General features: G+C 40.5%; 1 protein-coding gene across 7 annotated transcripts in view; it reads right to left on the bottom strand.

Moving 5' to 3' along the window:
- NCOA3 (nuclear receptor coactivator 3) overlaps positions 1–24709 on the bottom strand; it is a 149489-nt gene that overhangs the window by 56348 nt on the left and 68432 nt on the right. For all 7 annotated transcript variants that reach the window (XM_017877871.1, XM_017877877.1, XM_017877878.1 and 4 more), the window contains one exon: positions 11931–12009. The gene's annotated coding sequence lies outside the window, so the exon portion shown is untranslated. The remainder of the gene's footprint in view (positions 1–11930; positions 12010–24709) is intronic.

Below are 24709 nucleotides of genomic sequence, written 5' to 3' on the forward strand. Positions count from 1 at the left end.
GCCCGCCACCAAGCCCGGCTAATTTTTTTTTTCGTATTTTAGTGGAGACAGGGCTTCACCGTGTTAACCAGGATGGTCTCGATCTCCTGACCTCGTGATCCGCCCGTCTCGGCCTCCCAAAGTGCTGGTATTACAGACGTGAGTCACCGCACCTGGCCTAAAATAAGTCAGTTTAAAGGCCGGGTGTGGTGGCTCACGCCTGTAATCCCATCACTTTGGGAGGCTGAGGCAGGCGGATTGCCTGAGGTAAGGAGATCAAGACCAGCCTGGCCAGCATGGCAAAATCCTGAATCTACTAAAAATACAAAAATTACCCAGGTGTGGTGGCAGGAGCCTGTAATCCCAGCTACTCAGGAAGCTGAGGCAGGAGAATCGCTTGAACTCGGAAGGCAGAGGTTGCAGTGAGCTGAGATCACACCACTGCACTCCAAACTGCGCGACAACAGCAAAACTCTGTCTCCAAAAAAAAGTCAGGTGTTCCGCCCGCCTCAGCCTTCCAAAGTGCTGGGATTACAGGCGTGAGCCACCGTGCCCAGCAATATCGTCATGTTATAAAGACTTTTATCTTCTTTTTTCTGAGACAGAGTCTCCTCTGTTGCCCAGCTTGGAGTGCAGTGACGCAATCTTCACTCACTGCAAACTCCGCTTCCCAGGTTCAAGCGATTCTCCTGCCTCAGCCTCCTGAGTAGCTGGGATTACAGGTGCCTTCCAACACTCCAGGCTAATTTTTTTGTATTTTTAGTAGAGACGGGGTCTCACCATGTTAGCCAAGCTGGTTTCAACCTCCTGACTTCAAGTGATCTGCCCACCTAGGCTTCCCAAAGTGCTAGGATTACAGGCATGAGCCACTGCGCCCGGCCAAGACTTTCATCTTCTAATCTGACTGGTTATCATGCATCTTGAGTGGTGTCGTAGCAGTTAGCAGATAACTAAAAGGTTCTGTAATGTAGAATCTAATACATCAATCGTAGAAAACTAAAGCTGGAAAGAACCTGAGATTGTGTGTAAAACAAGTGAACTGGTCATTATGAGGAAAATGATGCCAAGATAAGACTACTACTCTTTCTAGTTCCCATCTGGCAACATGTGTTTTCTGGCTTTAAATATGAGAGGTGTTATATCCAAGGCAAAATTAACAAATGTTGATTTTTATACATAAGACAATACAAACCGAAAAACAATTCACTTAAGTTGTTTGGTTTTTAAGCAATCATTGCTTTATAAGATTTCTATGAATTTGGTTCATATTTTAATTAGAAGGCATGAATGCAGAATTTATAATCAAAATGTTTACCTTTAAACTTTAGAAATTTATTTCAAAATAAACTGAAGGAGAAATATAAATACAGTTATTACAACTAACAATGTCATTCTTATGCCAGTAATTCTTTTTCCATACTAATTCTCTAATAAGGTTATAACAGAACTTTAGAAATTAGAATTCTAGGAAAATGTTTATATAAAGGCACTTGATAATTATCCTGGCTTAGTAATGCTTTCATTCCTTCACCAAACTTTGTGATGTTCTTATTTTAACATGACAGAAAACTGGTTTTAAAATTTTCATGAAGTTAAATCCATCAACTCAAGAGGAGGTACTCCCAAGAGTTAATTTCCAAGACAATGAATGATACCACAGTCTGGGATTCCAAAGTCTTGATTTTAAAACGTCTGTGGTGTCCGGGTGCAGTGACTCATGCCTGTAGTCCCAGCACTTTGAGAGGCCAAGGCGGGTGAATCACCTGAGGTCAGGAGGTCAAAACCAGCCTGGCCAACATGGTAAAACCCCATCTCTACAAAACACAAAAAATTAGCAGGGACGTGGTGGCAGGCACCTGTAAACCCAGCTACTTGGGAGGCTGAGGCAGGAAAATCGCTTGAACCTGGGAGGCAGAGGTTGTAGTGAGAGGAGATCACACCACTGCACCCCAGCCTGGGCAACAAGAGCAAAACTCTGTCTCAAAAAAACAGTCTGTCATTAGAATTAAGTTTTTCTGTTGAGTAACCACAGACATACTTTCACTGCTGGAGGAATGTCATCTAAAAAGTTAGTTCAAGGTATTACTGACTTCAGGATACTTAAATTCTTTAACTGAAAACCATTTTTTAAATGAGAAGAACTTCAATTTTCTGCAATTTGACAATGTTGTTAATTAAGTAGCATCCCCTACCAGGACCACCACTCACACCAGTAACAGTATGAACATTTTAAATGACAGCAACTTATTAGAAGATAAAGTTCACTGAATTATGGAAAGAAAATGGTCTGTAGTTTGTAAATAATCGAGTTAGGTTCTAATTTCAGTTTTGCCACAAACTAGGTATATAACTTTAATAAACCTGTTACCTTTTCTGAAGCCTCTATCAACCCCAACACAGGGCTGTAGAAATGAAACAAGAGGTAAAAGTATTTCATTGTTGAATAGTGCTTAGAAATTGAGTTGGCAGAGAAAGTCACTGAACTTGAAGGGATATCAAAAGACTTATCCAATTTGAAGAAGAGAAAGAAAAAAGACTGAAGAAAAATGGGTAGAACCTTAAGGACTTATAAAAATATCAAATGGTAGGCTGGGCATGGTGGCTCACACTTCTAATTCGAGCACTTTGGGAGGCTGAGGCAGGGGGATCACCTGAGGTCAGCGGTTCAAGACCAGCCTGGCCAACATGGCGAAACCCCATCTCTACTAAAAATACAAAAAAAAAAAAAATTAGCCGGGTGTGGTGGCAAGCACCTGTAATCCCAGCTACTCAGGAGGCTGAGGCAGGAGAATCACTTGAACCCATGAGGCAGAGGTTGCAGTGAGCTGAGAGAGCACCACTGCACTCCAACCCGGGGAACAAGAAAGAAACTCCACCTCAAAAAAAAAGAAAGTCAAATGGTCTAACAAGTATGATTGGAGTCCCAGAGGAAGGAGAATTAAATTGAAGCAGAAAAAGTACTTGAAGAATGGCCTAAACTTTCCATATTTGATGACAACACAAATTTACAAATCCAAGAAGCTCAAAGAATACCATGCAGGATAAATACAAAGAAAACTAGACCTAAATACATAGTCAAACTATTTTAAACCAAACATAAAAAGAAAATCTTTAAAGCATCCACAAGAAAAAAAGACCACACATACTGAGAACAAGATTAAAAATCACCTCTTCAAAAAAAGGGGCGGGGGGAGGTGGTTACAACACAACAGAACAACATCTTTAAACTGCTGAAATAAAAAAATCATCAACCCAGAATTTTCTATCCAGTGAAGCAAACCTTCAAAAATAAAGTGAAATAGAGACATTTTCAGATAAATAAAAGTTGAGACAATTAGTGGCAAACAATTCTGGAAATGAAATTATATCCTTCAGGCCAAAGAGAAAGGGGCATCAGATGAAAATGCACATCTATAAAGATGAAGGAAGAGTACCAGAAATGTCTTACTGTCAAATGGGTGACGGCTTCTGCTACTCTCTGTGTTCCCTTGAGGATGCATATGCTACAATTTGTCTTCAAAGGACAGTCGAAGATTCTCATGGAAAAGACTATACAAAGTACCTTTAAATACCGATAATTTATGAAACAGTCTGGACAATGAATTACTGAGCTAACACTTTTAAGTTTTAAAACTATACTAAAGGACAAAATGTCTGGGTATCTTATACATCTAAGCAGACAACTTAAAAGTGACTACAGAATAAGACTAAGAAAAACAGAATTAACTGCACAGGACTAAATGAACTAGTGAGAGAAATTTAACCAGTGATTTGTTTCAGACTATGGTTTTTTTCTTTTGATTTTTTGTTTTTTGTCTTGAGCCACAATCTTACTCTATTTCCCAGGCTGGAGTGCAATGGTGAGATCTCGACTCACTGCAGCCTCTGCCTCCCAGGTTCAAGTGATTCTTGTGCCTTAGCCTCCCGAGTAGCTGGGATTACAGGCACCCACCACCATCCCCAGCTAATTTTTATGTTTTTAGTAGAGAGGGATTTCACCATGTTGGTCAGGCTGGTCTTGAACTCCTGACCTCAGGTGATCCTCCTGCCTCAGCCTCCCAAAGTGCTGGGATTACAGGCGTGAGCCACCATACCCAGCCGTTTTTTGCTTTGTTTTGAGGCAGGGTCTTGGTCTCTTGCCCAGGATGGAGTGCGATGGTGCAATCACGGTTCACTGAGGCATCAGCCTCCCAGGGTGAAGCGATCCTCCCACCTCAGCTTCCCCAGCAGCTGGGACCACAGGCATGTGCCACCATGCCCAGTTAATGTTTTTATTTTTTATTTTTGTAGAGATGGGGTCTCACTATATTGCCCAGGCTGGTGTTATTTTTTTAATACTCTGTTTTCTGATGGCTATAGGAGGAAGCCCTTTTCCTTTCTTCTTCATCTACCTCTAGCTCACAATTTAATATGTTATTTTTGTAGGAAAATTTTTAAATGGCATTTGAGTGTGGTGGCGCATGCCTGTAGTCCTAGCTACTCAGGAGGCTGAGGCAGGACTGCTTAAGCCCAGGAATTCAAGATTGCAATGAGCCACGATCATACCACTGCACTCCAGGTAGGTCAAGAGAGTAAGACCCCGCCTCAAAGTAAAGTAAAAATTGAGTCTATTTTTCATGTTAATAACGTTATTTGCATATGCTTAATCAAATTCCATCAGGACAAAGGTAAATAAAATTTACCAGAATGACTGGACAAATCATTGTACAATCAAGGTCATATACTATGTGTTATAATTAAGAAGGATATAATGATGTAATGTCACATAATTATAATATAATGGTTTGACAAGTCGAGCAATATAACAAAGACAGTAGGGCAGGACACAGTGGCTCGTACCTGTAATCCCAGCACCAACACTGCGGGAAACCAACGCAGGGGGATTATTTGAGCCCAGGAGTTCAAGACCAGCCTAGGCAATATAGTGATGCCTCACTTCCACAAAAAAATTTCAATAAACATCTTATAAATTTAAAAAATTTTTTAAAAGAAAACAAAGATTGTATATTATACAAGAAGTCAATGCCTATGGGCCTGGTACCTGTTCTTGGTTTACAGGAACTAGCTTCACAGATGGAAGGTCACCTAGTGGCAGCCAATGACTCAGTAAATTTAGGGAACCTGGACAAGAGATGACTTCACCCAAATTCATAAGTATTCCAAGTAAAATCTGGTAGAGAGGGTATTGTATTTGCTTCCTAGTTTCGGGATCAAAGAACAAATAAAAGAGACATTAAAAGTTCAAGTCAGGCGCAGTGGCTCATGCCTATAATCCCAGAACTTTGGGAGGTCAAGGAGGGTGATCACCTGAGCAAGGAGTTTGAGACCAACCTGGACAACATGGCAAAACCCCGTCACTACTTAAAAAAAAAATTAGCTGGGCATAGTAGCGGGCACCTGTAATCCTAGCTACTCGGGAGGCCGGGGCAGGAGAATCACTTGAACCGGGGAAGCGGAGATTGCAGTGAGCTGACAGTGTGCCACTGCACTTCAGCCTGAGTGACAGAGGAGACTCTGTCTCAAATAAATAAATAAATACAGTCCTGTAATCAGACAACATATATGGGCATAAGGATGGCACTGAATAGAGGCCTGAGACTTTGGCAAATATGGTCAATTAATCAAGTTACCAAAGCAAACCAAGAAAAAAGGAACATCTTTTTTACAAATAGCTCTGGAACTGGATATCTATAATTTAATCAAAAGTTGGTCCTCTGGCTGGGCGCAATGGCTTATACCTGTAACCCACACACTTTGGGAGGCCAAGGCAGGTGGATCACCTGAGGTCAGGAGTTTGAAACCAGCCTGGCCAACATGGTAAAAAACCGTCTCTACTAAAAAAATACAAAAATTATACGGGCATGGTGTTGGGCACTTGTAGTACCAGATACTTGGGAGGCTGAGGCAGGAGAATTCCTTGAACCCAGGAGGCAGAGGTTGCAGTGAGCCGAGATTGTACCACTGTACTCCAGACTGAGAGATAAGAGCCAAACTCTGTCTTTTAAAAAAAAGGTATGTTTTATGTTCTGTAAATTTTATGTACAATTAAAATGAATGGGAAAGATCTCTTTGGCATGATAGGGCATTATTTCCAGGAGATATCAGTTAAGTAAGAGAAAAAGCAAAGTGCAAAAGAGTATATACAGTATGCTATCTTTTGTATAAAAAATAAATAAAACATACAGATATCATCAAAAAAAAGAAACAGGAAGGATAAGACAGAAAACGTTTACGTTTGTTACCTAAGAAAACTGAAGAAAATGGCATGGAAGAGATACAAAAACAATGTATGCCTTTTGTATAATTCTGACTTTTGAAAGCATGTTATTATTCTATACATTACAAAAACAGAAATCAGAATGAGAGGCAGCATAAACAAACAAGTAAATAAACTTAATTTTGTTTCAAATGAATACCTTAACTAGATTATACAGAAAGTAAGGTACGAAGTAAAAGTGGGGTGGAAGTCGGGCGTGGTGGCTCACTCCTGTAATCCCAGCACCTTGGGAGGCAGAGGCAGGCGTATTGCCTGACATCAGGAATTGGAGACCAGCCTGGGCTGGTGAGACCCTATCTCTATTAAAGATATACAAATTAGCTGGGTGTGGTGGCACGCACCTGTAGTCACAGCTACTCAGGAGGCTGAGGCAGAAGAATCGCTTGAACCCAGAAGGCAGAGGTTGCAGTGAGCCAAGATGGCGCCACTGCACTCCAGCCTGAGCAACAGAGCAAGACTGTCTCAAAAAAAAAAAAAAAAACAGGGGGGGGGAGAAGGGGTATGGAGGGCTAATCCAAGCAATTTAAATTTTAACTATTTACTCTCTGTCTGGGAGGTGGAGAAGAATTACAGACAAATGCTCCACTCATTTTCAGTTTGTTTACTGTAGTGAAATGAAAAAACCAATTCTGAAATTATTTTAGATGTATTAGAGGATTAGGCAAATGAGTAAACGTACTACATAATAAGAAGCGACATAAAAATAAAAAATGGGGTACAAAGAACCCTATAGACATGGAATAAAGAGGTACATACTGATATAAACTCATGATTTCTAAAATATGTATATCAATGTTTCAATGAACACGTGTGCAGTCGGCCCTCTGTATCCATGGATTCTGCATCCACGGATCAAAAATACTCAAAAAATAAATTTTAAAAAACAATACAACAATAAAATACAAATTAAATAATACAGTTTAACAATAACCTACACAGTATTTACTCTCTGTTACATTCTTGTAAGTAATCTAGAGATGATTTAAAGCATACAAGAAATTGAACATGGGTTACATGCAAATACAATTGCTACTTTATAGTTTAAAGAACTTGAGCACAAGGCCGGGCGCGGTGGCTCAAGCCCTGTATATCCAGCACTTTGGGATGGACCGGAGCGGGTGGATCACGAGTCAGGGAGATCAAGACCATCCTGCTGAATCAAGGTGAAACCCCGTCTCCACTTAAAATACAAAAAACTAGCCGCGCGAAGAGGCGGCGCCCTGTATCCCAGCCTACTCGGGAGGCTGAGGCAGGAGAATGGCACGCGCACGTGAACCCGGGAGCGGAGCTTGCAGTGGAGCCGGGAATCGCGCCACTGCACTCCAGCCTGGGCGGATACAGCCGAGACTCCGTCTCAAAAAAAAAAAAAAAAAAAAAAAAAGAACTTGAGCATCAGCAGATTTTGGTGCACACAAAGGGTCTTAGACCCAGTCACCCTCAGGTACAAAGGGATGACTGTATGAGTATGTATATGTATGTGTATGTGTATAAGCATGCATATTATTTCCTAGCTCTATCCACTAAAAAGGCCAAGATGAGAAAACAGCCCAGAATTAGTGAGGACACCTAGCACTCAGAGAGATCCTGGTCTCTAAAACTTTTATTCCCCACAAGGACACAGCGGCCCACTTACAGGAGCTTCACTAGCCAAACTTCTAGGACAATTTGAGCACTAAAACAATTAAGCAGGGTAAGTGAATCACAAACCATTCAAAAAATAGGAATTCATGAATCCATAACCAATACATAGGGCTACTGATTACAGAATACAGCCAAGAGCTGACAGGTAATGTGAAAGGAATGCTGGAAAGAAAAAAATGACCATTTTGCAATCATCACAATAAAAGGCTGGATCAGACAAGAGTCAATGAATTCTAAAAGAAACTGTGAAAAGAATCAGAATATCTACATTGTTTCCCCACAGGCTGTTTACTGCTTGGCAAAAGAGAGGGCGAAAAAACCGTACAGTGGAGAAATCTGGCAACACCTTGGCCAAGGGATCAAAATTTGCACCACAATAAGGGACAGATGGAAGTCATATGACTCCATCTCAGAGTATCACATTACCGATGTCGTATTCCTACCAAGAATATGTAACATGTTCATCTAATCACAAGGAAATTTCAGACCAACATAAAATGAAGAACATCTCCATTGAAGAGAGTAAGGGGGTTAGGGAAGGGTTGTGTTCTCAAAAATGCCAATGTCATAAGAGATAAAGAAAGGCTGTGAAAATATCCCAGGAAACAAGAGGCTAAAGAGAAATTATAACTGAATGCAGAACCTGACCCCAGACTGCAGTCTATACGGGAAGCATAGAAAATGCTACAAGAGACTTTCTTATTCTTAGGTCAACTGACAAAACTGGAGTATGGGCGAAAGATTTCATCAACATCCATTTATGAAGTTATTAACTGTACCATGGTTATATAAAAGAATTACCCGATTTGTAGGAATACAACAGAAGTATTAGGGGAAAGAAGCATAACATATGTAACTCACCCTCAAATGGTTAAAAAAAATTGTATGTTTATGTTTGTGTATAGAAAGAGAAAAGAGAGTAGGACGGCACAAATACAAATAATAAAGCAAGTGGGTAAGTCTGGATAAAGGATATCCAGATGTTCTTTACACTATATTTTTGCAACTTTTGTAAATGTATACTTCCAAATAAAAGGAATTAAAAAAAAAAAAATTGGCCGAGCACAGTGGTTCACACCTGTAATCCCAGCACTTTAGGAGGCCAAGGCGGGTAGATCACCTAAGGTCAGGAGTTCAAGACTGGCCTGGCCAACATGGTGAAACCCTGTCTCTACTAAAAATACAAAATTAGCTGGGCATAGTGGCGGGTGCCTGTAATCCCCGCTACTTGGGAGGCTGAGGCAGGCTTGAACCTGGAAGTGGAGGTTGCAGTGAAACAAGATTGCGCCACCGCACTCCAAGCTGGGTAACAAGGCAAGACTCTGTCTCAACAACAACAACAAAAAAGAAACCTGTGGAGATAGTTCTCTGCCATGTTCAGAAGAATGGGTATATATCACAATTAACTGAGGGATTTCATAGGGAAATTACAAGACCTAAGGCTGGTAACTTGGATAGATTCTCAGATAAAGTACCATTGGAAATGTCAGAGAAGGGAGTTTGTACTTTTTTTTTCTGTAAGCCAAGGAAAGGTTGCACAAAACTTAGGGCACAACATAAGCCTGGCTAAAAGTACAAATTTAGGAAAATCTTCTAGCAAAACTTTGAGTGGACAAGGAAGCAGTAGAGACAAGGACAAACACCCTCATGAAATTATGGGGTCTTGGCCTCGGAAGCTAAAATTAGGAACAGAAAGTGCAACAAATACAGGACATATGAAAATAGAAAGCCAGATAAAGCCTGCTTACCAAATGTATCAGAGTGTGGTGGGATTCAAAGACAACTCAGACTTCAAACCTAGCTAACCAAGAAAATGACGGGATTACTAAAAGAAATTTAGCTAAGCAAAGCATGATTGCTTTCTCAGCAAGCAGGCAGCTTTTTCTATTCTCATTTTTCCTATTCTGATATAACATTAAAAGTTTAGAAAAGGGGCCAGACGCAGTGGCTCATGCCTATAATCCCAGCACTTTAGGCCAAGGCAGGCACATCACTTGAGGCCAGGAGTTTCAGCCTGGCCAACATGGTGAAATTCCATCTCTACCAAAAATACAAAACTTAGTCGGATGTGGCAGTGCACACCTATAATCCCAGCTACTTGGGAGGCTGAGGCATGAGAATTGCCCAGGAGGCAGAAGCTGCAGTAAGCCGAGATCACACCACTGCACTCCAGCCTGGGTGACAGAGGGAGACTCTGTCTCAAAAAAAAAATAAAATAAAATGTTAAGAAAGGGGTTAGATGAAATGTTATTTGCCGCACAAGCAATTTGGGGAAATTTGTCTTCACAAGGTGAAATAGTAAATATAAGTTGGGGCTAATTCAGATGTTTGACTAAATGCCATTAAAATATTCACACATAAGGAGGGAGAATTTCTTCTCTTCCCCCAAAATTATGTTTGCATAGGTATATATATACATATATACGAATACCATCACCCCTTGTATGACACATTGGAATTGCACTTGTTCTGTTACATGCAGATTTTTCTCTACTTCTGCCATGCCTAAGACAGTAGGACCAACATTTCCTCTTCTTTCTCCTCCTCCTCAAGCCTACTCAACCTCACAAGAAGAATGAAGACCTTTATGATGATCCACTTAATGAATAATATATATATTTTCTCTTCCTTAAGACTTTTTTTTTAGGGATGCAGTCTCGCTCTGTTGCCCAGGCTGGAGTACAGTGGCATGATCTCAGCTCACTACAACCTCCACCTCCAAGGTTCAAGTGATTCTCCTGCCTCAGCTTTTTGAGTAGCTGGGATTACAGGCACACACCACCACGTCTGGCTAATTTTGTATTTTACAAAATGACCATGTTGGCCAGGCTGGTCTCAAACTCCTAACCTCAGGTGATCCACCCACCTTGGCCTCCCAAAGTGCTGGGATTACAGGCATGCACTACCGTGTCCGACCATGACTTTCATTTTTAATTATTTATTTATTTACTTATTTTCTAGAGACAAGGTTTCATACTGTTGGCTCATGCTGAAGTGTAGTGGTGCAATCATAGCTCACAGCAGCTTCAAATTCCTGAGATCAAGCAATCTCCCACCTCAGCCTCCTAAGGTAGCTAGGACTACAAGCGCACACTACCTTGCTGGCTAATTCTGTGTGAGTTTTGTAGAACTAGGGATGTTGCTATGTTGTTCAGGCTGGTCTCCAACTCCTGGCCTCAAGTGATCCTCCCGCGTCCAACCCCCAAAGTGCTGGGATCATAGTGTGAGCATGTGAGTGAGCTACCATGCCCAGCCTCCTTACAATTTTCTTCTTTTTTTCTATTTCTTTTTTTTCTTTTTGGATACAGGGTTTCATTCTGTTGCTCAGGCTAGAGTGCAGTGGCACAATCACAGCTCAGGTGCAGCCTCAACCTCATGGGCACAGGCAGTCCTCCCACCTCAGTCTCTCTAGTGTCAGGGACTAAGGCACAAGCCACTATGGCCAGTTTTTGCATTTTCTGTAGAGATAGGGTTTCACTGTATTGCCCAGACTGTTCTCCAACTCCTAGACTCAGGTGATCTAACCACCTCAGCCTCTCAAAGTGCTAGGATTATAAACATGAGCCACCGCACTCGGCCATGATTTTCTTAATAACATTTTCTTTTCTCTAGCTTACTTTATTATAGGAATACAGGATATAATACATATAACATACAAAATATGTGTTAATCAGCTGTTTATATTACCAGTAAGTCTTCTAGGCAAGAGGAGGCTATTAGTAGTTAAGTTTGGGGGGAGTCAAAAGTTCTGCACATTTTTTACTGAATCAGTGTCCTCAGTCGTTCAAGGGCCAAGTGTATATATATACATATGTATTCACTCAAGTACTCTAAACTCATTCAAGGGCCAAGTGTATATAAATACATATGTATTCACTCAAGTACTCTAAGCTCATTCATTTAATAATCATTAAAGAGAAAAAGATGAAGCATAAAGTTTTAATTAAATCATATATTAAAGAGGAGGGTAGTATCTTCAGAAGGTTGAAGACAAAAAATTACAAAGGATCAAATCAAAGTCAAGCTGAATTACCTGGCTAACCCGTCAAAGGATGTCCAAGCAGTTTATTTTTATTGGTCTCTGAGTCCACCGTCCAGCAAGTATTTTGATCCTGAGGACAAAAAAAAGAAGAGGGATTGAATTTTACTGTCTTTTCTTCATTTAAGCATTATGATTAGTCATCCACAAATTAAGTCTTCCGGCCGGGCATGGTGGCTCATGCCTGTAATCCCAGCACTTTGGGAGGCAAGGCAGGCAGACCATTTGAGGTCAGGAGTTCAAGGCTGGCCTGGCCAACATGGCAAAACCCCAACTCTACTAAAAATACAGAAATTAGCCAGGCGACGTGGTGTGCGCCTGTAATCCCAACTATTCGGGAGGCTGAAGCAGGAGAATCACCTGAACCTGGGAGGTAGAGGTTGCAGTGACCTGAGACTATGCCACTGCACTCCAGCCAGGGTGACAGAGCGAGACTCTTTCTCAAAAAAATTAGGTCTTCCCATTTTTCCCTTCCCTAGACATACGGAACAAACAAAAGCTATCAAGTACAACACCTCTTCCTAGAAATTTGAGTAGATGTCTAACTGTACCATAAAATCACTACTCTGTTTGAAAAGTCAAGCATAGGGTCAGACGCAGTGGCTCATGCCTATAATCCCAGAACTTTGAAAGCCTGAGGTAGGAGGACCACTTGAGGCCAGGAGTTCAAGATCAGCCTGAGCAACATAGCAAGACATCATCTCCACACACAAAGAAATAAAAATTAAGAAATTAAAAATAAAAGTCAGGGCCAGGCACAGTGGCTCATGCCTGTAATCCCAGCACTTTGGGAGGCCGAGGTGGGTGGATCACATGAGGTCAGAAGTTTGAGACCAGTCCAGTCAACATGGTGAAACCTCATCTCTTCCAAAAATACAAAAAATTGGTTTGGTGTGATGGCATGTGCCTGTAGTCCAGCTACTCGGGAGGCTGAGGCAAGAGAATCGCCTGAACCAGGGAAGCAGAGGTTGCAATGACCCAAGACCATGCCATTGCACTCCAGCCTGGACAACAAGAGCGAAACTCCATTTCAAAAATTAATTAATTAATTAATTAATTAAAATAAAAGTCAGGCATGGCATATATAATATATACTCTGTCAGCCTGTAAAAATGGATAATGCAAAGTGGAGGTGGTGGAGACCAGTTCCAGATCTTGAAAAGTGATCAAAACAGATGGGTACTCTGAACTTGTGGGGGTATTCATTTGTCCAAAATGAGTGCTCAACAGAGAATAAAGACAACATTAATACCCTGGCAGAAACAAATGTTTAAATGCCCTAGTCCAAAAATTATCAGATGAGGGAGGGATGGATAAAGCAAACAAGCAAGAGCCAGAGGAAAGGCTCAGATGTTTTCTTGCCTTCTATAAAAGGATGCATTTTGACCACCAAAACAAAATATTAACGGGGAAATGAGAAACCGTTCTTCAAAATAATCTGCAATAAAACACATGAACATATAAACAGCAGGCTTTTGCACTTGAAGAAATGGTATGCAGGTTCTGCTGCGATAAATAAGTGAGCCAGTAAGAATATTCACTTTATCTTATGAATTTCCAAATTTAACAATAAAGCAACAATCTGATTGCCACTAATTCCAATGGTATCGAACCAAGATAACAACCATAATTACGGCCTAAAGTTAATAGCTTTCATGCTGGAATTGGTAGATCTGTTGGTATGGGGGAAAGGAAAAATGATATATTCACAAGTTACAAGTAACATATATATTAGAGCCATGGCCATTCCACGTAGTGTAGTCTGCAGACAGTGTATGGGGAGAGCCAACCACAATCTAGCTGCATTATGGAAAGGTCTGTCGTACTTCTGAAACTAAAATTAGAGGGGAGAAAATCAGTGAGCAAGGAATGGGAGGCACATTACATGTGGCTCACAAAGGAAAAAGAGAACTCTAGGTAGTGCCGGGTGACCATCCCTTATGCAAAACGCTTGGAAGCGTAAGTGTCTCGGATTTTTTTTTTCAGATTTTTTAAATATTTGCATATGCATACTGAGATATCAAGCAGAAGAAACCCAACTCTAAACATAAAATTCATTTGTGTTACTTATATACACAGCCTGAAGGTAATTTTATATAATTAATATTTTTAATAATTTTGTGCACCAAAGTTGTAGCTTTTTTTTCTTCTTTTTCTTTTTTAGACAGGATCTCACTCTGTGCCCAGGCTGGCTGGAGTGTGGTGGCATGGTCATGGCTCACCTCAGCCTCGACCTCCAAGGCTCAAACAATACTCCCACATCAAATACCCAAGGAGCTGGGACTACAGGCACACACCATCATACCCAGCTAATTTTTATATTTTTTGTGGAGACAGGGTTTCACCATGTTGCCCAGGCTGGCCTCGAACTCCTGAGCTCAAGTGATCTGTCTGCCTCGGCCTCCAAAAGTGTTGGGATTACAGGTGTGAGCCACCATACCCGACCAAATGTGATGTTTTTTTAACTTGAATTTTTATGTTATCCAATTTAATTCGTATAAGATGAAGGGAGAAAAGGTAGGCAGAACTTCTGTAAAGAACTTCTAAGATCTTCTGGCCCTGTTTTAAATCAGTTTTCACTTCTAAAATGATTCTGTTTTTTTCCTTAATTAGGAAAGAGGAAGGAAGGTCATGGAGTGGGGTTAGCACCTAAGGAACAAGAGAGATGGGATAAGGAAAAGATTTTGAGGGACATGGGGTGGGGATGGAGTTTCACTCTGTTGCACAGGCTGGAGTGCAGTGGCATGACCCCGGCTCACTGCAATCTCTGCCTCCCGGGTTAAACGACTCTCCTACCTCAGCCTCCCAAGTAGCTGGGATTACAGGTGCATGCCACCATGCCCAGCTAATTTTTGTAGAGACAGGGTTTCACTACATTGGCCAGGCTGGTATCGAACTCCTGACCTCAAGCAATCTGCCCACCTCAGCCTTCCAAAGTGCTGGGATTACAGGCATGAGCCACCATGGCCGGCCAGGAAATGAATTTGAGTCAGAAAGTATCTAGTAGCATAATGGACCTAGGATAGCCAGGCACGGTGGCAGGCGCCTGTAGTCCCAGCTACTCAGGAGGCTGAGGCAGGAGAATGGCGTGAACCCTGGAGGCAGAGCTTGCAGTGAGCCGAGATTGTGCCACTGCACTCCAGCCTGGGCGAAGAGAGAGACTCCGTTTCTAAATAAATAAATAAATAAATAAATAAATAAATAAATAAATAAATAAAATTTAAAAAAAAATAATAATAATAATAATAATAATGGACCTAGCAAACAATTACTGTTGCCTAGTGCAGAAGGTGGTGAGAGGGCCTAGATTAATACTCCAGTGTTACAGTGCTGGTTTTCGTACTTCTCAAAGGAAAGCTGACCCTGCCAATCTGCACCCTTGGACCCAAATTTAACTGCTGGACTCCCAGGTGGAAGATCATGTAAAGTCAGCATGCCCAGATGAACCAAGAATGCAACCATGGGTGGAATCTAAATGATCAAACTGAGGAACAGCGAATGAATAAGAGCAGACACCACATGGCAAGACAGAAGATNAATAAATAAATAAAATTTAAAAAAAAATAATAATAATAATAATAATAATGGACCTAGCAAACAATTACTGTTGCCTAGTGCAGAAGGTGGTGAGAGGGCCTAGATTAATACTCCAGTGTTACAGTGCTGGTTTTCGTACTTCTCAAAGGAAAGCTGACCCTGCCAATCTGCACCCTTGGACCCAAATTTAACTGCTGGACTCCCAGGTGGAAGATCATGTAAAGTCAGCATGCCCAGATGAACCAAGAATGCAACCATGGGTGGAATCTAAATGATCAAACTGAGGAACAGCGAATGAATAAGAGCAGACACCACATGGCAAGACAGAAGATCCAACCAAATCAAGCCTTGACATCACCCTACGGCAGGATCCACTCAGATCACATCTCATTACTCTCCAAATATAAAACCTGCACCCAAACTCTAGCTCAGAAAGGCAGATTTGAGGCCAACACCTGTCTCCTTACACAGCAGTCTTGCAACAAACTTTTCTTCCTACAAAAACTTGGTGTTCAGTGTCCAGCTTTCCATTGCATACACAGGAAAAGAGACCCAGTTCAGTTCACTAACATAAAGGCAAGCCAGGTACAAAATTCTCCCCTCCAAGGAAATGTATAATTAAACCAGAGGGATTCACAAATAGTCACAGAACAATGATTGGCTTGCCTACCAGGAACCTGGAAAGGTGTAGTACTATATACCAAGATCCTGTAAATATGGAACTATTAGTAAACTTGCTGGTGAGTTAAACTTGTCTGGAAAAAAGATTCTGCAAATGCAACAATCCTAGCAGATTTCTTAGGACAGTATTTTTTTTTTTTTAATCAAAACAAGATTATCCCTTTTCATAATTCAGATTTTAGTCAATCACACATACAAAAACCAAATCATACTGACATAAAACTAAATGTGACAAGTTCCAGAAACATTAGACATCTGAGAAGGTGACAGGGACATTAAATTTTCTAGTAGAATTAACAGTTTACTGATGAGATCTACATTAGCAAATCCTGCATCACCAGGCCAGGCATGGCAGCGCACACCTGTAATGCCAGCTACTCAGGAGGCTGAGGCAGGAGGATTGCTTGAGCTCAGGAGTCTGAGTCCATCTTGGACAACATGGCCCCTGTTTTAGTTTTAGGTTTTTGTTTTATTTTAAACCTTCATCACCAGAGACCTAAAAGGACACGGGGTGGGGGGGAATCAAACATCAAATTAAGCCTTGTTAATAGCTAGTCTGAGAAGATATGCCTCAAGGCCAGAACAAAGAATAAAACTGGGGGAGAGGAGTTGATACACAGGAAAATCCAAACTATGTAACATATAATGCTTGGAAACACCAACAGGGCAAAAAGCAGCCACTGAATATTATAAACATGTTTTTCTTTTACTGTTGAACATGGAAAGGGGCAAGGATTCCACAATCATATTAAACCCATTGTTCTTTCCAAGCTCCTGCTGGCACTGCTCCCAGGATCACCTTCCTCACTTCCCTAAAATCATAGAAAAGGGGAACCACTGTCATTGGGAAAAGTCAGCTGTTGCCCAATAATCTTCACAGTACTACAGAGTAGACTGGTTCACCAAACGAATTTCAGGTTAAAGGTTGCATAATATTAGCGTTAAATTTAACATCAAAATCCAACACTTTTGCGACTCGGATTATTTATCAACTGATAAATATCTTTGATCAAAACTCTGACCACAGATTTCACTAGTAACAATCAACTACAGCTAATCTATAGCTATAATGAAAGGAAAAGACCAAATGCAAGTTGAAAATCATATGAACATTTCAAGTTATATAAAACGGGGCTGGGTGCAGTGGCTCATGCCTGTAATCCTAGCACTTTGGGAGGCCAAGGTGGGCAGATCACCTGAGGTCAGGAGTTCAAGACCAGCCTGGCCAACATGGTTAAACCCCACCTCTACTAAAAATAGCTGGGTGTGGTGGCAGGTGCCTGTAGTAGCTACTCAGGAGGCTGAAGCAGGAGAATCGCTTGAACCTGGTAGGCAGAGGCTACAGTGAGCTGAGATCGTGCCACTGCACTCCAGCCTGGGCAACAGAGCAAGACTCTGTCTTAAAAAATAATAATAATAAAGTTATATAAAATGGATCACATTTTTTTAGATACATAAACTTAACTCAGTTTAAGATTTTTTTTTTCCCATTACTTAGTCCATTATTCTATGTTCAATTAAGTAAAAATGTATTTGCTTCCCAGGAGAACATTGGTAAGACATTTATTACAGTCTTTTTTAAATACTATAATCTTCTTGATAAGGGAGTGGGGGACAAGGAATTATTTCAAATTACAGCATATGCATGTCTAGTAAAATAAGGACAGGTATTACCACGTATCTTGAGAGATATACTAGAAAGAATCAAGCTGACTTATAATTTATTCTACATATTTAATAAATTAAACATTTAGTTCTATACCGAATCAGCCTGAAAATTCATAATAACACGGTGAAAACAGACGCCTTGGCTTCTGAAAACCTAGATTTTGTAAAGTCCTGCTTCTTGAAATGATCTTGTATTAGACTTTAATTTGATTTCAATTAAACGCTTGCTGTGTATCTATTAGATGTCAGGCACTGCACTGGCACTTGGAAATAAGCAAATCACGGTCACTGCCATCAATTAATTAGGAAAAGGGAAGCAGGTATAAACAGACACTAAAGTTCCTAAAATGAAAGCTATGTTCACTCAGTAAGCATCTGCTAAGCATCCATGTGCCACATTGTGCTAGACACCATGGATAAAAGGAATAATTAAAAAGACCAGAGTCCCATAAGCGTATAAGGAAAGAATAGAGAAAACTACCCTGCCTTTTCATGGGGTTGTTAAGCACTATTTACATGTGAAAGCAAGACAAATCCAAAACCATTTATCTCAGCCAAAGGGGGAGGTATTAATTGTACAATTTCTGCAATTATGTCCAGAGTTGTCATAACCAAAATGCCATTTGAGTTTCTTTATAATAAGAGGCAAAGGAGAAAAAAACTTCGATGAAATGGCCATTTGTGTAAAAATTACATAGGGATACAGGAAACATAAATGGGGTATATAAAGGTAGTTAAAACTGAAAACTTATTTTTAATTCAACACATCCAGGCAATCAAACCACATATTTTTGCTTATACAACGATACTATCCACTGATGAACTATGGCACTAAACCAGCCTAAATTTTATTTAATTAGCTTTAGATTAAGGAGAAAACTTAAAAATCTGGTTGGCAGATTAGTATAACAGGCCCGGTATCTTTGGCTGAGTTGAAGTTACCAAAACAGGCATGCAAGCAAGCTGCTTGCTTGTGCTTGTTCTGCCTCTCTCTCCCCGCCACTTTGGAAAAACTGCATGCAGTGCTGCAGGATCACACAAAATAAATACAGGAAAGAGGGTGGGAGGGTCGGGTGGGGAAGTGAGCAAAGCTCTGGGCTCCACCAGTGGAAGGCGTTCCACAAGAATTGCTACAGGGTCAAAAGTTTACAGTGGTTTCAATTTCACCTTTTAGCAGCCAATCAGAAAACACAGGCTGCATGCTGACCCCTCCGGCTACAAATGAACATTAACTCATTGGCTACCAGGATTGCACATTTTCCTTTTCTTATAAGGCTTTCCCTTCTTTTTTCTTTTTTTAAGGGCAGGGGAGTGGAGAAGGCAAAGAACATCAGTTCAAGGTGACAATTTTATTCAAGACAACATATTTTAAACAGGTGTTTGAGGGGAGAAACGATCAAGTAATTATCTTCTTCTTGAAATCTGAGTTTCTTTATCCTGTAGTATCTAACAAACCAATTATTAATGCTAGTATCAAGACAAAGAATGAATTTACGCAGGTAAAGGAGATGGATTTTCCTCCATGAGGCTGCAATTCTACGAACAATTTATAGGATGGTAAAAAGATAATACTGGTTGTGTATCCAGTAAATGCTTTAAAAGTAACTCAGATAATGACATCTAACTTAAGGATTCGCTTATACCCCAATTTTCTTATTTGCATAGATTCCCTACCCTCTCCTCAAACCACTACTATACACATGCGATGTTCCTCTATCCTTTTCATAATGTGGATCCACAGAAATGCAGGCAGAGCTCCTAAGGTTTAAATTTTGTTTTCTTCTATTTCAGTACCTGGGAGTAACTATACGATAAACTCAGGAGTGAACCATTTGGCAGTAGGTACAACTGCTCTCTATTTATGTAAATTTCTTCGAAATGCAGAAACCAATAAACTAATCCATTAAATAATATTTTCAACACTCTATATTTAACATTGAGCAAGGTTAATATGAAAACCTCTACTACATACACCTTAACCGGACTACATTTAAAAACTAGATGCCTTTGAAGCACCACAGGATAAAAGTGAAATCGCTGTATTAACTGCTCTCCTATCAAAATGATTAGTCAAATCCTAATGAACACACTGTGAATTTGTAGTTAGCAATATTTCTCTCTCTGACACAATAGGTAGTTGAATTTTAATGGACTCATTGACTTAAATTTACCTTTACGTTTAGAATACCCTGTAGGGACCACCATTGCCTAAGAAAACGATTTCATGTAGGATATTAGTTCTTATCCAAACCAGCAAAGTAAGACCCCCGTTCTTTCTGAATACAGGAAAGTAAGCAAATATACAGAAGTGTGTTACTTAATACAACTGCTGAAGGGTTCCAAAATAACTTCAGTGTTTAAAGTTTATAAAGCAATATAATGTCAGTTAAGAGAGTAAATAAACTCGATGCTAATAGTTTTTTCTTAATTCAGCATTAAAAGAAGTAATTTTCTAGTGACAATTCCCAAGCCTTCATGATTTAAAGTTTATGCATATTTGGCAATAAAAAATCTACTTTAAAACAAACCTAGTTGTTTTTTCAACATGGCTTGCAAAAGCTTTCCATATATGTATATATAGATAGATATTAAATTAGGGGTTTTCTGTATATCTTTTTACAAAATGGCCTCATTTTGAAAGAAAATGGATGCGATAAAATTTTACATCAAGTCAGCATGTTAGCAAGAAGCTTTTTTGTGTGTTCTGAATTTGATTAATACAAGCCAAGGTCACTTCCTGAAAGATGCCTAGCACTGCAGCTGCAGGCAAACTAGGCTCTAGCATAAGGCTGGGGGAAGGGAATGGGTGATGGCATTATTATTAACACTCAGATAGGATTCCATCTCCAGCAGCAGCTATTGGGAGGAGTGGGGAGGTTGGGGAAGATCTCAGAGTTCCTAGTATATTGACATTAAAATATTTCCATTCCTTAATACTTAAAAATAGAAATGTAATTAAATGTATAATGCTAATGTCAAAATTGTATCAGAATATCCTCACTGCTACAATGTACAAGAACATTTTACATAGTACTATGCAAATCATTTAATGCCAGACATTGTGTTGAATGCTGAGTTTACGCTAAAGCATTCAGTTTCCACTGAAATAAACTCAACATTCAACACAATGCTAAGCATGACCTGTACTTGCTATGCAAAGCGTACACAAAGGAAGATACAGGCCCTTGAAGAAAATAGAATCAGATTCAAATTTCAAAAACCAAGGGTGGCGTAAAAGTTAATGAAGGTAGAAACTTAAAACACAAAAGCCTATAGTGGAAAATATTTGATAAAGTTTTGTTCTGAAATTCAATTTAAATTTTCATTTCACCAACATTAATACAAATATTACTATGCCTCTGTGCTAAAAAAGCAAAATACACATAGTAGCAACTAGAAAAAACCACCTCCCTGAATAATTAATAATAATTTATTAAATAGCTACAATGCAGAGCTAGGAAACCATAGTAATTACTTTGTTGTACTCTGAGGTTCTTTACACATTTCAATTCATTGATAAAATACCAGGCATAGTCAGGAAATCTACATGTTCCTTGTAATTTTATATATGTAATCTTAGAAACATTAAATTAATTTTGTGTGCCTTTTCCTATGCACCAAATGGGGTTATACTTTAACCATGATATTCCACAGAGACAGAGATGCAGCAAGGCACTGCTGTATTTTTAATGGTTGTATGACAAATGCAAAATGTGGCCTTTTTATCTTGTCTGTATGTTCAAAATTATTGTTTCTATTTTCTACACAACTTAATAATATAATTTTGTCACTGTTGTGTTCCCTACCCTTTTTTTGAAGTTGGATTCAGTAATTTCAACAAAAAAACTGAACAAATGATGTTAGATGCTCAAGTTCAAACAAACTGACCATTTGAATTTTGGAGGTCAATGACTGGCAGGAAAAGCGTTATTTAATGGCTAAGGAGCATTCTGTATGTGCAAAAGACTTCTTAAATCATTTTTAAGGAAAAGGAAGGCAACCAAGTAAAAATCATACTGTGAGAAGTCCCTGAATTCAGAGAATCTAATCCCTAGATGTGGCTAAGAAAGGCACTTCAAAAAGATCCCATCACATGCCCTTTTGAAATAGGACAAACCTGAAAGACAAAGGGTAAAATTAAATTAGTTTTTCATACTCCCTCTCCCCAAGACACCTGTGAGGCAGTGAAGAGGAATGAATTTTTCTTCAATTTTCCTGGTCCCTACAGGCATACCTCATTTTATTGTGCTTTACAGATATCGCACTTTTTACAAATTGAGGTTTGTGGCAGCCCTGCTTCAGATAAGTCTACTGGTGCCAATTTTCCAACAGCATTTCCTCACTTTGTATGCCTCCCTTACATTTTGTTGATTCTCGTATTATCTCAAGAAGGTTTTTCATTATTATTATATCTGTTACAGTGATGTGTGATCAGTCATTTTTTTTTTTTTTTTTTTTTTTGAGACGGAGTCTTGCTCTGTCACCCAGGCTGGAGTGCAGTGGAGCTCACTGCAAGCTCCACCTCCGGGGTTCACGCCATTCTCCTGCCTCAGCAGGAGTAGCTGGGACTACAGGCACCTGTCACCACGCCCGGCTAATGTTTGTATTTTTAGTACAGACGAGGTTTGACTGTGTTAACCACGATGGTCTCGATCTACTGACCTCGTGATCCGCCCGCCTCAGCCTCCCAGAGCTGGGCTACAGGCGTGAGCCACCACACCTGGCCTCCTTTTTTTTTTGACTCTGTCACCCAGGCTGGAGTGCAGTGGCCGGATCTCAGCTCACTGCAACCTCCACTTCCCGTGTTCAAGCGATTCTCTTGCCTCAGCCTCCCGAGTAGCTGGGGTTCTAGGCGCCTGCCAGCACACCTGGTTAATTTTTGTAGTAGAGACAGGGTTTCACCATGTTGGTCAGGCTAGTCTTGAATTCCTGACCTCAGGTGATCTACCCACCTCAGCCTCCTAAAGTGCTAGGATAACAGGTGTGAGCCACCGTGCCCAGCCTGTGATCAGTGATCTTCCATGTTACAATGGTTCATTGTTCGGGGGCACCATGCACTGTGCCCATATAAGATGGTGAACTTAATTAGTAAATGGTGTGTATATTCTCACTGCTCCAACAGCCATTCCCCATCTCTCTCCCTCTCTTCAGGCCTCCTTATTCCCTGAGACACAACAATATTGAAATAAGTCCAAATAATAACCCTATAGTGGTCTCCAACTGTTCAAGTAAGTAAAAGGAAGAAATGCATATCTCTCACTTTAAGTCAAAAGCTAGAAGTGGGCCAGGCGTGGTGGCACACACCTGTAATTCCAGCACTTTGGGAGGCCGAGCCAGGCAGATGACTTGAAGTCACGAGCCCAAGACCAGCCTGGCAGGTGAAACCCCATCTCTACCAAAAATATAAAAATTAGCCAAGTGTGGTGGCGCAAACCTGTAACCCCAGCTACTTGGTGCGCTAAGGCATGAGAATCACTTGAACCCAGGAGGTGGAGGTTGCAATGAGCTGAGATCATGCCACTGCACTCCAGCCTGGGCAACAGAGCGAGACTGTCTCAAAAAAAAAAAAAAAAAAAAAAGGCTAGAAATGATTAAGCTTAGTGAGGAAGGCACATCAAAAAGCTGAGACAGGCTGAAAGCTAGGACTCTTGCACCAAACAGCCAAGTTGTGAATGCAAAGGGACAAATACTGTTTTTATTTTTATTTTATTTTATTTTTTACTAGATACTGGGTCTCGTTCCATGGCCCAGGCTGGGGTGCAGTGGTGCAATCACATCTCACTGCAGCCTTGAACTGCTGACTGTTCAAGCGATCCCCCTACCTCAGCCTCAGAAAAAGTTCTTAAAAGGAAATTAAAAGTGCTACTCCAATAAACACAGGAATAACAAGAAAGTGAAACAGCCTTATTGCTGGTAAGAATAATGTTTTACATGGTATGGAAAGATCAAACCAACCACAATATTCCATAAGCCAAAGCAAGACCGTGACTCTCTTCAATTCTATGAGGGCTGAGACAGTTGAGGAAGCTGAAGAAAAGTTAGAAGAGGTTGCTTCATGAGGTTTAAGGAAAGAACTCATCTACATAACATAAAAATGAAAGGGCCAGGTGGAGTGGCTCACACCTGTAATCCCAACACTTTGGAAGGCCAAGGCAGGCAGATCACTTGAGCCCAGGAATTAGAAACCAGCCTGGGCAACATGGTGAAACCCTGTCTCCACAAAGAACAAAAAACTAAGTCGAGCATGGTGGCATGTGCCTATAGTCCCAGCTACTCAGGAGGTTGAGGTGGGAGGATTGTTTGAGCCTAGAGGCAGAGGTTGCAGTAAGCTGAGATTGCACTACAGCACTACAGCCTGCAGTCTGGGTGACAGAGGGAGATCCTGTCTTTAAAAAAAAAAAGAAAGAAGAAAAGAATTACACTGAATCTATTCTGCCTGTGCATTATAAATGGAACAATAAAGCCCGAATGACATCTGTTTACAGCATGATTTACTGAGTATTTTAGGTCCACTGTTGAGATCTACTGCTCACAAAAAAAATTCAAAATACTACTGCTGGCAGGACACCGTGGCTCACGCCTGTAATCCCAGCACTTTAGGAGGCCGAGGCAGGTGGATTGCTTGAGGCCAAGAGTTTGAGACCAGCCTAGGCAGCACAGTGAAACCTCATCTCTACTAAAAACAAAAATTAGCTGGGCATGGCGGTGTGTGCCAGCAGTCCCAGCTACTCTGGAGGCTGAAGCACAAGAATCGCTTGAACACAGGAGGTGGAGGCTGCAGTGAGCCAAGATTACACAACTGCACTCCAGCCTGGGCAACAGAGCTAGACTCTGTCTCAAAAAAAAAAAAAAAAAAAAAAAATTGGCCGGGCAAAGGGGCCACCATT

The sequence above is a fragment of the Rhinopithecus bieti genome, unplaced genomic scaffold, assembly GCF_001698545.2.
Source record: "Rhinopithecus bieti isolate Rb0 unplaced genomic scaffold, ASM169854v2 scaffold_10347, whole genome shotgun sequence".
In the NCBI taxonomy this organism is placed as follows: Eukaryota; Metazoa; Chordata; class Mammalia; order Primates; family Cercopithecidae; genus Rhinopithecus; species Rhinopithecus bieti.